Source organism: Prosopis cineraria, unplaced genomic scaffold (assembly GCF_029017545.1).
Source record: "Prosopis cineraria cultivar Desert tree isolate PC_DT_omini unplaced genomic scaffold, ASM2901754v1 PC6, whole genome shotgun sequence".
NCBI lineage: Eukaryota > Viridiplantae > Streptophyta > Magnoliopsida > Fabales > Fabaceae > Prosopis > Prosopis cineraria.
In genome coordinates, this window is record NW_026555337.1 from 37,777,723 (window position 1) to 37,789,677 (window position 11,955).

Genomic DNA, 11,955 nt, shown 5'->3' on the forward strand with positions numbered 1-11,955 from the left:
ATTTATTAAAACGGTTGTACAACCACTTTTAAAAATCACAGACTTATAACATCCATTAAAATAATAATTATTTTGTAACTATAATTAAAAGTATTTTTTATTCATTATTAAAAGGCTATCCTATAATACTATTTTCTATTATTGATGAACTTATCATCAGCATCATTAAAATGGTCTGCTCTTCATCTCATTTTCCTGAACTCTCTGTCATGCTCATATTTGTTCTTTAAATTGTCCTCATCTTTACCCGGATTCTGGTAACTGCATGCAATTTTTCAAGAGTCTTGAAAACGAGGACATACTGAATTGTCGGAGAGTTAGGCCATCGAGCTTTAATTTTCCTGATCAAGTTTTCCCCATCCCTTGTTGTGATAATTTGCACATGCAATATAATTCAAATAAAATATTTTTCTTTCATTTCCCTTATGTCACGCGGCATCTACTTTCTTCTGTAAATTGATTTTGACCTTGTAATGCTTGCTCACTAAGTTTGAAGTCCTAATATTTTGCTCTTTCGGTCCTTATGAACATACAATTGATTTTTTGGTATTAGTTATTTTTTTATGATTAGCTAACTTATCATTGTAGTTTCTTCTTTAAAAATTAATTAAAGTTGTTGCATATGTAAGTTTACTGTTGATTTGGAATGCATACCTGATGCATATGTTATTTATTTTGTACGTCTAGTCTGTGCGCATAGTTAATGAATGTTGTTGATGGCCGGGACTTGTCCTCACACTTTCTTGCATTTTCAAAATCAATTTTAATTGGGTCAAGAATTTTAGGGCCTTTTTTGGGTCAAGTATTTTTAAGGCCTTTAGGCTTGCGAATTAGCCCATTATCATGTTATTTATTTTGGAGACGTGGATGTGTAAATAGGAAGGTGTTAAATTTTGTTATATTTTAGGAAGGTTCATAATTTGAATAGAATGGTATATTTTCTTATATCTATATTTGTTGTGCAAAACTTGTAGATATTATATGTTTTTCACTTAAATTATTTATGCAAGTCATTTTCACTTAAATTTTAATGCCAAATGAAATTTTAACAAATAAATTTTTAACAAACTAGAAACCAAACACAATGTCAATCCTTTTATGAAAATAACCTTTCCGTGACAGTTTTCTCTCTCTTACTGCATTGCTTTTTTTTTTTAAAAAAAAAAACTACTCTTATTAGCTTCTTCAAATAATCACAGGCTCGAATTATTTTTACAATTCTAAACAAACACCAAAAAGTGTGCTATAAGTGATTATTTTTTGGAAAAAAGTGCTTTTAAAAAAAAATTTAAACAAATGAGCCCAAAATTCTGTTCTTTTTCCGTATCTTTTTCTTCACATTATGTGAAATCATTTTTGTCCCAATTACCCTAGTTGTCATAATGGCCACAAAATTGCTCCTCAATCCTTCCTTGAATTCAATGGAAGGTTACAAGTTTCAAACTTGAGATGTGTTATAAGTAGGGCTGTGCATGGACAGGGTCGGGTAGGGCAATCTATTAACCCGATGCCCTGCCCTAAATGTCTTCGGGCAAAAAAACTATGCCCAAAGCCCGACCCTACCCGAAAGATGCCCGACTTTGGAGGGGCCGGGCGGGCAGGGTCGGGCAGGGATCGGGCACCTCGGGCAGGGTCTCCAACCTTGCCCTACCGAAATAAAAAATCAGAACCATCTACACAAATCTGAAATACACTGTAGTAAATTAATTATTTCCATCAACAAATCACTTCAAGCTCTTATTTTAAAAGTAATAGATTGTTAAATATCACTAGCAAAAATATTATGGTGTCATCAAAAAACTTAATGGCAAAACCAATATGGAAGGAATTTTTCATGCAAGTCACAAGTGCTGTCCAATTCCAAATTCTAAGAAATATAAAAATATTTAACCTAAGGTTTACAAACTTGATCATCAAGGCATCTAAAAAAAAGAACTACCATTTATGTCCCCATCAAGTTAAAAAATTATATCTTAAATTATTATTTTTATAAAAAAATATATTATATCTCGGGCCGGGCAGGGTCAATTGGTTGGATACCCCAGCCCTAAACCCTGCCCAACCCGAAGATCGGGCTCAGCCCGACCATGCCCAAACAGAATTGGGCAATTTTTTTTAGGGCTCGGGTTGGGCATATTTTGCTCTGGTCGGGCCGGGCATCTCGGGCTCATGGGCATCCTGCACAGGCCTAGTTACAAGTTTCAAACTTGAGATGTTTGGGTTGATATACAATACCGGGAGCATGCAAAATATAAGACGACGTAAATTATAAAAATGTCAAGTAAAATATAACGGGATTATATTCCAGTCCATTTCCCCTGGAATTTAATTGTTTTAAAATATAATGTTGATGATAATTTTGAAGCAAACGACAATAATTGTAGGTGTTGTGTGCAGACTGCAGAGACTGGAACAATAGCACAGAGTGACTGGTTTCAATTTGAAACTGTTATCGTAGAATCTGAGTGTGATCTAGAGCTCAGATTGGAAGAATTCTTCTATTCGGATATATTTATGCATAGACACACGTACGCATATAGATACAGGAGCGGAACGGACTTTAAAAGTTGTGGGGAAGTTTTTTTTTTTTTTTTTAACAATTATAGGCCAATTTTTTTTTTAACAATTATACATATAATTGTTTTTTTCTTTTTTCTCTTTTTGAAAAATTGGCCCCCACAACTTTTGAAGTTCGTTCCGCCCCTGCATTGACATACGTTAGATTGTAGTACAAGAACTCTTTCATTCTGAGAGAGACTGAGAACGGGCGAACGAGAGTGCCAGAGAGACTCGAAGTCGAAGAAGAAGAAGAAGGCCGAGGGGTGAGGGTGACTGCCGCTGGTGAGCCGTGAGTCCGTGACCGTGAGCGAGAGTGCGAGAGAGTAGAGACTGAGAGAGAGTACTCGAACTCGAAGAAGAAGGTTGAGGTTGAGGGGTGAGGCCGTGAGGGTGACTGGTGTGGCGAGCCTGAGCCTTGCCGTGACCGACTGACCCGACTACAGTGACTCCATGCGCGAGAGACCGAGAATGCGACTGTGCAAGGGACGGAGAGAGTAGAGACCGAGACCGGGGGTGACTACGGGAACCGGAACAGTGACTGATTCAGCGTCTTATACTTTGGAGTTAGATTTTACTGTCAACATTCAGTTTTGATTCTAAGTTTATAGACTAAAAACAACTATGTATTGCAAATCTCATCTTCATAACTAACAACAATGTTAAGACAGAAGGACCAAAACATGATTAAGCATATAGACTGTTGAGTAAAGCCCGCAGTAAAGCCCGCATGTCACTTATGCATTACATGACTGAACTGTAAACATGAACATATTAATCCTGAGACGTGAATACTGATAACTACATAGTATTGATCGCTCCTCCGGTGGAGAAGCCAGTGGTCGTGGTTGTGGTGATGGTGATGGTGGCTGCGGTGGCGGTGGTGTGGCTGTATAGTTGTGGGACCGGCTGGGGGACTGGCGGTGGAGGAGGATTGGGGTGGCCATACATGTGCGTCACCGTCTGAGTCTGAATCCTGGTGATCATCGCCATGTCTCCGATCCCCGGCATATGCACGAGGCTCCATTGCACCTCCGTTATGTGCTGTATCACCAGCATCTACACACGTTTCCCCAAGAACAAAGAAAAAACCAATCATGAGAATCTCAAAAAAAATTGAGGTAATTTTCTCCAGAAGCGCGAGAATAATATTGAATAGCAAAAGCCATGCTCAGGAGCACTGACAAGTACAGAAGTTCATACGAGGAAACTAAGATACATGCATATGTAACTAAGATTTGAAGCAGATAATGAGAAAGACAAGATCGAATCCAAACAGAGCAAGGCAAAATGAAAAATTTACCTTGTGTGCTTCGAATCTCCCTCCTGGCTGTTACAGTCTCTCAGTTTCTGAGAAAGTGAGAGTAGTTTGTTCTCAGCCTCTCAGGGTGCGGTGGGGTTTATATATGGTTTAGGCCCGTCGGACCGGAACCGGTCTGGCTGATCAACGATCTGGTAACCGGTCTAATGAGCCAATCGGTTCACAATATCACTCGAGAGAGGGGAAAAAACAACGGAGCAAATAAAAGATAAGGAAGATGAAAAGAATTAAAAAAATATGGAAGAGAAGATATTTTTTAATTAACCATCACCATAAATATAGCTTTTCAATCATAAAATAATTATCAAATCGGACATGAAAAATATGAGATGAGATGAGTGCCACAATGCTGAAGCTTACTCAGACGCCGGCTACTAAGAGAAGGAAGAATAGGAACGATTTTTTCAGAATATTTAAAATATAATAAATTAAATTTTTTAACAATTTTTTAAAATTCAAATTGTAAAGTAATTTTTTATTCTGGAAAAAGTTTGAGTGTTTATGTAAGAAATACATAGAAAGCTACATAGACATAAAATATGCAGTGTCGGAGAGTTAAAATATGTAAGAAATACATAGAAAGCTACATAGAAAAAAATGCATTTTGTATATGCAGTGTCGCTTTTTTTGTTTTATGCGGTTTTTTTCTAAGTGAGACATTGACATTTTGAATATGCAAAAAAAGCGACAAGTAGCTTTTTGCATGTCTTATATGTAGCGTTTTTTCATCGGCCAATATAAGAGCACCCACCCAAGATGGCCAAGATGGATCCATAAGACATGCAAGAAAGCGATTGGTGCTCATTGATATAATCTGAAATATCTAAATTTTTAATCTGAATGATCCAGATTTAAAGAAATAATTTAAAATTTTTATTTTATATTTTTTAAAAATAAAAATTATAAAAATTATAAAAAGTTTTAATAAATATTTTTTGACTAATCTAATCTATATTTAATTTGAAGAGTCTAATTTAATATTAAAATTTTTATATTTTTATATATTGACTATTTAGATATATTTTATATAGTCCAGATTTAAAATTTTTAACTTATAATTTTTTTAAAAAGTTATAATTAAAATATTATATATTTTATTTTTTAATATTGTACTCATCAAAATAAAAAAATAAAAACTTTAAATTTGGACTTTGCAGATATTGAATATGGACTGTTCTGAGTACATATAGATAGTCAATTTAAAAAGTTATAATATTAAATTAAACCACCTAAATTAAATCAGTATTATCTAGATTGATGATTAACCTATTTATAAAAAAATTATATATTTTTATTTTAATAAGTATAAATTTAAATTTAAAATTAACAAAATCTGGGCCATCCAAATTAAATCTTGATGGCCCAGATTTTATTTGATGGATGAGCACTACCGAAGACGGACCCCATGTCTTACATGTAGCTTTCTATGTATTTCTTGCATGTAAGAAAGTTTTTTATGTATTCCTTTCTTCTCAATCATTAAATAAAATGAATGGATATGATGAGCCTATTCTCCATTTACTTTACCATTGATGCTGCACATGATTCACAGTATAGGGGAGCAAAAGAGCAATGCCTAATGCTGCCGCAATGAAAGATTTCAGATACTGTGTGGAAACATCTAACCTTATCGCAATTGATTTTGTGTGGATCACTTGTTAGAAGAAGCTTATTAAGGAGCGAATTGATTGGGTATTTTGTCACGATTTTTGGAATACCTCTTTCCCAGAAGCAAAAGTCGTTCGCTTAAGCAGGTTCGGCTCAGGTCGTAGGCCACTTTTAGTGAAATTAAAAAGAGGGCCCGAGCCTAAGAAGAAGAAAACTCTCTTTAAATGCTTACCGGCTTGGGATTTGGAGGAGGGATTCATTGAGCTTATATGGAATGCATGGAATGGTGGTAGGTGGTCAAAATGTGTGGAATGTTTGACGACTACGGCCTCTAGATGGAATGGAAATAGAGTTGGGAACATAAACCAAAAAGAAACAAAAGTTGCTGAGAAGACTTTAATGGGCGGATCCGGTTCAACTAAATGTTAAACTCATTTCACTGAAAACTTTACTTCCAAAGCATATAAATTTAGTTGATTTCTTATAGCGAATGTATAGCTGATCTGTTTGTTTTTCTATTTGAAATGTTTTTTTTTTTTTTTTTAAGTTTCCTAAGGCCTACTTCGAGTTTTGAGCTAAGAGCGTATTTGAAATTCCAAAAATGCTATCCAAACAGACACGTCCGATTTGACATGAATTTTGTTTTTAAAAAATAATTACAAAAATCCTAAAAGAGTTATCTTTTCTTGACTGCAAGAGAAAAAATTACAAATTTACTTTTAAATTTAATGCTCTCTCCGTTTAAAATATAAGATATTTTTTAAAAAATTAAATGTTTAAAAATATGAGATATTTTTTAATTTTTTGAGGTATAATTATTATTTTTTTTAAAGTACCCCCTATTGATAATGATTTTATATTTATTTTAGAGTGTTTAATAAGGGTAAATATAAAAAGATAGGATTAGTTAAAAAGTAGGTAATTACTTTATTAGGTGTAAAATTCAGTTAAAAATACTTTATATTTTTTAACAGAATGAGTATTTTTTTTAACTATCACTCTCAAATTTGATTTACTTAAGCTACTGAGCACCATAGTTCTCATCATCTAGGAAGATCTAGGCCATTTAAATTTTAATCTAGATGGTTCAAATTTTTTCAATTTCCATTTCAATTTTATATTTTATAAAAATAAAATTTATAAATTTTTGATAAATATATTCATTATCAATTTGAATAGTATTAATTTAATTTAGATGGTCTAATTTAATGGTATATATTTAGATGTGGACCTTCAAATTTATTGATATTTTATATAATATATTTGATATCATTTGACTATATGTGTGATGCCACATGGGTAGGGCGCTCCAGGGCTTTTCTTTCCATGGGATTATTGTCTTTCACAAATTAAACGTAGTTTCCTCCAATATGCTATTTTATTTGGATCCTTGTAATATATTATTTTTTATATACAATTATCTAACATCAAATATTGTTACATCATACTTGAGTATTGACAGGTTTAAAGATATAACTTTTCAAAAAAAAATGTTTTCTACATTTATACATAGTTAAATTCAAGGTCTTGTATTTGAGTAACCATAACTTTTTTTCACTTCTATGATACAATTTAAGTTTGAAAGGTTTTGAATTGATTAAATTCATATTAAAGACTTTAGTAGAATAAAACATTAATATGCAGGTTGAAATCGTAAATTTCTTATATACTAGTTTACTCCAACATTTGTGCGCCTTCTTCTCTCGGTTCAAGCAAAACTCAAATGATATGATAAATAATAATGTGCGGTTTGTACGAGTAACCACTAATACTAAATATAGAACAATTTACTTGTTATCCTGTTACCAAATATTTAGAACTTGGCTTGCCTATTCGAAAACAGACAATTGAATTAATTAGAATCACTTAAGTGGGTGGGTGTTACTCTATCCCAATCTCATCTCTACCTTCCAATGTTGCGTCCCAAAACACTCCATCCATCAGCGTCCATTTTTGCCTCTCAAGCTCCTTTCCTTTGGCTCGTGCCTTCTCGCCTCAACGGTCTGCGAGCAGCTAGCCGCGCAACCTCACAGCTCCTTAGCTTGAGCCCTCAGCTTTAGCTCTGCCATCAGCTCCTCCTTCAGCTTGTCTTGGCTCCTCCATTATGCGAATTTTAGAGCTGAGTCCTATAATGGTAGCAATTCCCTGTCTTTTTTATTCCCCCTATTTCTTTATTGACTTTTATTCTTTTTTTTTAATTAAGAATTACGAGTTTGGAAAAGATTTGCTTGTTCCTATCAGTATTCTATATTTAATCCCCACAATTGGTGTTCTTTATTTCAGGTTTTTGGGGCTGATTGGAAAGAAGTTAGACCTAATTTACCATTATGTGATTATCTGATAATTTGCACGGCTGGGTTCGTGGTCAATTGAACTACAAAGAATAAAAGATTCTATGGTAGAAGGTGGTTCTTCTCTTTCTGGTAAGCGTTTTCCCTTTTCTATGCACTATAAGTTTTTTGCAACCCATTTCTTAGTTTTGAGGGTTTTTTTTTTTGGTTGGGTTTTCGAATTTCACTACCCTTGAACAGATTTTGGTTTTTGGACGTTGGACTCTTCAAATATCCATTCCAGGAATATAACTCTTTGGAAATCTACATTGCTCATAAATGATTGTATTTATGAGCAATTTTTTTTATGGTTCACTCCACAGAGTTGGTCTAACTACGTTATGGGGATCATACCAAACGTGGGTGCACTTTGAAATAGGGTTTATACTCTGTCTCATGAACATCATTTTTGAGCTTTTGTATCTTTCTTTAACGAGTGTTTGATGTGTGAGAAAGTGAGGAGGAGAGGGATTTTACAGAGAATAAGAAAGCAATGAGAAGGAGGTGAAAGAGACGTGTGGTTGGATTTTTGTTAGGATAGAACTTGTCTGTCATGGAGATTAATCTCTTTAGATACATGCTGATAAAAATGAAGTTCAAGCATGGTGAGGTACAGTAGAGAAATGAGGCTGTAGCTTCATTCAATTTAGTAAACACCTCTCTGTCTCTCTCATGTTGTGCCTGACCGATTGCTTTTATTTGTGATTCTCCCTTAACTGGTTCAACGACTAAGAATCATGTGCTTGTGTTCCTTGTGGATGAATATTTATATTAACAAAACAAATGTATTCTAGAAGAATTGTGATCTGAAAAGCCTGGTTTATAATGTTTGTGATCCAAAATACATTATAAACCACGTGCTTTCAGAGAGATGGATGATAAAAGCATATCAGTTAGACCATTAATCGATAGATTTAATACTTGTAGAATTCATAGCTTCTGTGATGATATGGATTAGACATCCACCTAACAGGATGACATGTAGGATTCATATACCATATATATAGAAGCATTATGTGTGTCTGTATATATACGTTTATATATCAACTTCCATTTCTGGTAGAGCTTGTCAAGGTTGATAGTTTTCTATTATTGATGAACCATATCATCATCATCATCAAAATGGCCGGCCTGCTCTTCATCATTTTCCTGAACTCTCTGTGGTGCTCATATTTGTTCTTTAAATTGTCCTAATCTTTACCCGGATTCTGGCAACTGCATGCAATTTTTTTCAGATGTATTTTCTTGACGTGGATGATGCAGTGATGATGAGGAAGAGAGTCTTGAAAACGAGGACACTGAATTGGAGAAGAGTTAGGCCATCTAGCTTTAACTTTCCTGATCATGTTTTCCCCATCTTATGTCGTGATAATTTGCACATACAATTCAAATAAAATATTCTTCTTCCATTTCCCTTATGTCACGTGGCATATACTTTCTTCTGTACCGATTTCGACCTTGTAATGCTTGATCACTAAGTTTGAAGTCCTAATATTTTGCGCTTTCAGTCCTTGTGAACATTCAATTGATTTTTGTTATTAGTTATTTTTTTATGATTAGCTGAATTATTATGGTAGTTTCTTCTTTAAAAATTAATTAAAGTTGTCGCATGTGTAAGTTTACTGTTTATTTGGAATGCACACCTGATGCATATCTTATTTATTTTGTATGTGTAGTTTGTGCGCATGGTTAATGAATGTAGTTGATGGCCTTGACTTGTCCTCACACTTTCCTGCATTTTCAAAATCAATTTTAATTATAATTATTTTAAGGCCTTTTTTGGGTCAAGTATTTTAAGGCCTTTAGTCTTGAGTATTTGGCCCATTATTATGTAAAGATACACAGAGACGTGCTTTAATTGGGTCTGTGCAACATGGGTTAAGTTGGAGTCCAATCAGGTTTAGTGCTGTATTATGACAAACTGTTCAATTGAGATATTAAAAACTTCTCTGTTGAACTAGACCAGCAACCCTTCGCAGATATCAAATAAGCTTTCTTGTATCTTTTCAAGTTCTGTTAATAACAAGAATTCATTATGTTATGCAGAGTTGCATTTGACCTGATCTTGCTGTGCCTATTCCTATTTCAAGATGAATTATGAGACTTTTCAAGTAATTACACGTGCGTCCCCTCTCTACTTGCTTCCTTTAATTTCTAGCCAACTTTAAGTCCTCTTTGCTATACACGTAATATTCTGCTCCTTTGTGTATATATCTTTGTTTGTGATTTTAATAACACGTCACCATTCTTTTCAACCTTCTTAACACACCATTCAATATTTTAGTTGTTAATTCTGTCTTAAACTTTTAAAAGTACTAAAGATAAAGGTGAAGGTATAATTTAGGGTAAACATAACTTTTAGTTTCTGTAATTTACTCGTATTTTGCTTTTGATTTCTATATTTTTTTTTTTTAGTGTTTTAAGTTTCTACACTTTTGTTTTTTCATTGTTTTGGATCCTTCCAAGATTCCTATACTTTACTCATAAAGGGGCTGAAAATAATGGAAAACAACAGTGTAGGGATCTAAAACACCGAAATAAAAGTATAGGGATCAAAAGTAAGATGGGAGTAAAGTATAGGAACCAAAAGTTATATTTACCTTATAATTTAAATGAAATGGATTTTAACCTCAGGCATTTGGGATGTCAAAGATACTTCAACAATGAAAGAGCTAATGCTTTAGGAGCCCTTATCACCTTGTAATGTGGATTTTGGTGGATGTAAGGAAAATATGAAATCAATATGAACTCTATGAATTCAAATCCTTGATACTATGATACATGTAACATACTAGAATGTGTGTCTATCTGCGCGTTCACACCCACATTCTGATGTTGATTCTTAACTATGCCTTTCCATAATGTGCGCGTCAATCCAAGCATCATACCAATTTTTTTTTTGGCCAGAACAAGCATCATACCATTTACTATTGCATGTTCTTACTGATTTCTGGGCTTTAATTAGTATAAGCGAGATTATTATTATTATTATTATTATTTTTCAGGTTAAAGCTTCTTTTGGAGACGCGAATGTGTTGATAGGAAGGTTTTGAATAATTTTTTATTTTAGGGAGGTTCATAATTTGAATAGAATGATTTATTTTCTTTTATATATATATATATATATATATATTTGTCGTGCAAAACTCAAAACTTGCGGAGAGTATTTTTTTTTAAAAAATTATTTATGCAAGTCATTTTCAATTAAATTTTAATGTATTGTTTACCATTTATATGTAAGCAATTTTAAGTTGGACTTTTATTGAAATAAAAATTTTAGTTCTTGAATTAGGTGTTAATATTATATAAAAAAATTATTATTTTTTAAATATCCAATTACAACAATAGTTCCAAAAGGGAATCGTTGCCGTAATTAATCAATTATGACGACAGTTCTAAGAGTAAATTGTCGCCATAATTGCTTCATTTATAATTATATTAATCTCTACTACATTTTTTTTTATTATTGTAAAAATTATTTTTTACATTAGTGTTTATTGTGTAAATAATTCTCTTATTAAAAGTAATTATATTTTAAACACAATAAGCATTAAATGTGTGCGAACACTCCATCCATGAATTCAACTCTCGATTATTGGTTTATCATATTACAAGGGATAATAGAAAAGTATTTCAAAAAGCCGATATATACAAATAAAGCCTTCGCTCGCATACGTGTGTCCAATTAGTTTCTTTTAAAAGGAAATCGTGCAATGATAAAATAAATATTTCAAAAATACCAATACAAACAACTAAATGACTGACATATATCAAAAGGAAAATATCATTTAAGAACTCTTTGAGAGTTTTTATATTAAAAAAGAACCTTAAAAGTATAAAATTTCACTACATCTCAAGTACCTATGGGAATAAAATTTGTGAAAAAAGACATAATTATACCTAAAATTTTATGGATGTATCATAAACAAGCATTCGTTTAAACTTTAATACGTGATAATTCATAATTAATAATAACTCATTCAGAATTAACATGTGACTAATTAATAGCACATGTTTAATTGTACAATTGTTGGTCTTATATAAATAAGTATTTATTTGGGTTTTGACAATTAATCGTATGTAATTAACAACAGTTCATTAAATTATTAAACTTTAAGGGTAATTAGGCCTTTTTTCCAT

General features: G+C 32.8%; 1 long non-coding RNA gene across 1 annotated transcript; it reads left to right on the forward strand.

Moving 5' to 3' along the window:
• The first annotated feature begins 7,365 nt into the window (after positions 1–7,365).
• Positions 7,366–9,368, forward strand: LOC129313053 (uncharacterized). Its single transcript, XR_008593839.1, has 3 exons — positions 7,366–7,619; positions 7,769–7,908; positions 9,051–9,368. It is a non-coding gene; the product is annotated as an uncharacterized LOC129313053 (long non-coding RNA).
• The last annotated feature ends 2,587 nt before the right edge of the window (positions 9,369–11,955 follow it).